Genomic DNA, 3,851 nt, shown 5'->3' on the forward strand with positions numbered 1-3,851 from the left:
TTCCTACATAAAGCTGGCACATAGTAGGGCTATTCGCCATGCCTTGGGGCAATACAGTCCACTGATATTGTTTATCAGGTTCCTCATTATTTATAGAGGGGACAGTTAAGGCAAAGTGTTCGCTATCACAAAGGGCAAGAGGGATAGAAAAGAAGCCATCTTTTATATCAATAATAATAATTGGCCATTTGGCGGGTAAGCTGGAGAGTAAAGGCAATCCTCTCTGTATCGGGCCCATGATCTGCATCTGATTGTTTATAGCTCTTAAGTCATGTAGTCATCTCCAACTTCCCAACCTTTTTTTAATCACAAAAATGGGAGTATTCCAGGGAGATTGGGATGGTATAATGTGTCCTAAATCTAACTGTTCTTTCACTAGCGCTCTAGCGGCTACTAATTTCTCAGAGGAAAGAGGCCATTGAGGAACCCACACAGGATCCCCTGTCTTCCATGTAATGGGTATTTGATCCCCAATGGCCCCTAGGAAAAACCCAGTCCCTCTCTGTTATTTTTTGGTTTTGTTGTAACTATGTCTGGGTTTCCTTGTAGATGCTTGCCCAGGCCTCTGCCTGGCACATAGCCCATATGAGATATTATTTCCTGAGCTTGGGGTGAATATTCATTGGTTAGCTTCAGTTTCATTTGTACCAGGACATCTCTCCCACACAAGGTCACCGGGATATTAACAATATATGGGGTGAATTTCCCTGAGCAGCCCTCCTCATCTCTCCAAGTTAATTCCTTTGAGCTGATCATCGGGGCAGCCTCATACCCTAGCCCCTGAAGGTTCTGGGAGGAGACCTGCAACGGTCACTTTTGCGGCCAATCATGTTTAGAAATAATGCTACAATCAGCCCCAGTATCCAGAAGGCCCAGGAAGGGGCGCCCTTCTACTTGTAGAGTTATCATCGGTTGATTTCCCAATTTCATGGACAGAAAAGCAAAGTGAGAGCCTGTAGAGCCTAGGCCTCCTTCTCCTCTGACTCTATTATGAGCGGGGAAGCACGTGTGTAGGCTAGGAAGCAGTAATAACTGGGCTACTCGATCCCCAGGGGAGATAGCCGATATCCCAGTAGGGGAGGCCACCAAAATTTTTACCACTCCAGTATAATCTGAGTCTATGACTCCTGGGGTGACTTGTAATCCTTTCAGGGCAGATGACGAGAGCCCGAGTAATAATCCTACCGTATTTTTTGGTAGGGGGCCTTTGAAGTCCGAATCAATGGGTTGGACTCCCATTTGTGGAGTCAATATGAGTTTGGTGGCAGAGTGGAGGTCCAATCCTGTGGAGCCTGGAGTGGCTCTCCTCAGTCCCTCGGGTGTTGTAGGGATGCTCTCTGCATGACCCCATATATTTGTGGGCCCTGGGGATGTGGGCCCCGCTGCACGTTTTTTGATCTGGCACCTCCATACCCCTCTTGGAGTGGCCTGCCTTCTATGTCTTTAACGGATCGGCACTCATTTGCCCAATGTTTACCCTTTTTACACTTAGGGCATATGCTGGGTTGTCTGACCTCCGCTGTCAGGCCCCTTTTGGTGTTTGGACAATTCCTCCTAAAATGTCCCTTCTGTCCACATTTGAAGCAAGTATCCTTGTTTACTTTTCCCAGCTGCACTACGGCCGCTGCCGGTTCCGCATTAGTCAAAGGACCGTCTAATTCTCTACAAACTTTCATCCAGGCTTCCGTACCACTGTGTTTATAGAGGGTTATGGCAGCTCTGCATTCTTTAGTGCACTGCTTGTATACTAGCTGTTTTATCAATGGCATAGCTGTGTCCGTGTCTCCAAAAATGTTTCCTGCCACCTCGACCATGCGTGCCACAAAATCGGAGAACAGTTCCACGGCTCCCTGTAAGATCTTAGTAACATTTCCTGATACTGCCCCCCTATTGGGTAAAGCTTTCCATGCCTTGATAGCTATTTCATTAACTTGGCCATAGACAGGCTCCAGGTAGTTTGTTTGGTCGACAGCGAATCTCCCCTGCCCAAGGAGCATATCAGCGTCCCAATGTTGTTCCGGGTTCCACCCTGTCGCCAAATTGGCAGCTGCCTGAGAATTTGCATGTCCATATTGTAATGATCTCCAATCAAGATAGGTTCCTGGGGGTAGGCAGGCGCGGGCAAGATTATTCCAATCCATCGGGGTGAGGCAGAATGAGGACAGGGCCTCGAACTGTGCTTGTACAAACGCAGCATTTGCCCCATAGGTCCTAACAGATTCTGCAAGTTGCCTGTCTTGAAATCTATTGGTTGATAATAACGTCGCCCTTGGTCAGTAGCGTAGACTGGGTAAGCCATGCTACATTCCCTCCAAGTTTCAGGGCAGAAGGAATTACCCTATCGGGGCACTTGTTTACTTTCATTTTTATTCATATATTCGGGGTTGTAAGGTGGCGCGGAGGGCAGCTTCACTTTTAACCTTCCTCCATTTCCTACCATCATTCCCTTGTTATCAGGATCATATCAATCCCTTTCATACCTAGCTGCTTCTTCCTCCAAATCATCTAGGTCCTCTAGATCCAGCTCCGAATCACTGGTATCAGTGTCCGACAGCTGCAAATCTTTTAAAGAGGGATATATTGCTGTAATCCCTTTTTTATCTTCCTTTCTACTCTCCTTATCCTTTTTGTTTTCTGTTAGCTTGGTTTTTTCATCTTCTTTTCTATTCTCCTTATCCTTTTTGTTTTCTGTTAACTTTCCTCCCTTTTCATCTTTATGTTCTTTCTCACCCTTCTTTTTTTTTGCATTCCCTGGGCTTCCTGTCTTCTTCAGACATGCTTTCTTGGTGTTCTGTAAGTATCTTTTGCCCTGCCTTGACTGTGTCGGTGCATCTCCTGACTTCTAAGCATGCTCTTACCAAACGCCAGAGCGGCTGTACTCCTGGCTTGGTTGAGCCTTTCTCTGCCTCTCGCTCTATATCCCTACCCAATTTATCCTAGGACCTTAGCATCAGTGAACCTGTAGGCAAAAAACCATGGAGCGATGCGATCTACCTCGTCAAGAAACTTCAGAAGAATTTTCTTGTCAATCTTAAGTTTTCGTTGGTTCAAAAGCTCTTGTAACGCAGTCAGAAATTGACCGGTCTGTGAGTTTCCCATGCTGCCTACTTGTCTACGTGGGATCTTACGGCTAGGGAGCAGGCGGCAGAACTATCTACCTCCATCTTACGACCTTTCTGTCTCGGGAGCTACCTCCCAACAGATGCACTCCTGTCCTGGTCGATGACAATTAAGGCAGAAGCAGACACCATAAATGAAAAAGAAAGCAATGAAGATAATACAGGCAACCCACAAGGGATCGATGGGCAAGAAAAACATACCCCCCTTTTTCTTTCAATGGGGTTTATATAGGGAAACTTACCGGTACCACCGCTCCTTAACTGAAGAGTTCTGAATCCTCAAGATTGTTGATCTTGGGTCCCCGTTCCAGGCCACCAGTTGTCGCGCGCACCGCAGCCAGCAAGGATGACACGACACTGCAGGATTCTTCTCAACAGCCTTTATTCACAGGAACGCCAATTGCTGCTGCAACGGGGAACCCGAGCACCCAGGGGAGGTTGCTTATATACCAGCGCTGGAGGAGCAAGGTCTCGTGGCTCTCTGGGATAGGTCACTCTGGTATCACTTCATTTGCATGCACCCACTCGGGAGGGGTTGGCGCCAGGCTCAGACTGATGCATGCACAGTGAGGTTGTTTACCACAGACGCACACCGGAAACCAGCGCCATCTTGGGTGCAGCTATCTGATCGGCTGCCTACAGACCAGAAAAGAAATTCCTCCTCTCACATAATAATCAAAACACCAAATACACTAAACAAAGAAAGAATTTTAAAAGCAGTAAGGGAAAAAA

At 47.0% G+C, this 3,851-nt stretch overlaps 1 long non-coding RNA gene across 1 annotated transcript in view; it reads right to left on the reverse strand.

Moving 5' to 3' along the window:
* The window catches only part of LOC116071320, a 91,883-nt gene that overhangs the window by 79,445 nt on the left and 8,587 nt on the right, over positions 1-3,851 (reverse strand). The window contains exon 2 of the long non-coding RNA XR_004110820.1: positions 3,362-3,755. This is a non-coding gene — a long non-coding RNA (uncharacterized LOC116071320). The remainder of the gene's footprint in view (positions 1-3,361; positions 3,756-3,851) is intronic.

This window comes from Mastomys coucha, unplaced genomic scaffold (assembly GCF_008632895.1).
Source record: "Mastomys coucha isolate ucsf_1 unplaced genomic scaffold, UCSF_Mcou_1 pScaffold22, whole genome shotgun sequence".
In the NCBI taxonomy this organism is placed as follows: domain Eukaryota; kingdom Metazoa; phylum Chordata; class Mammalia; order Rodentia; family Muridae; genus Mastomys; species Mastomys coucha.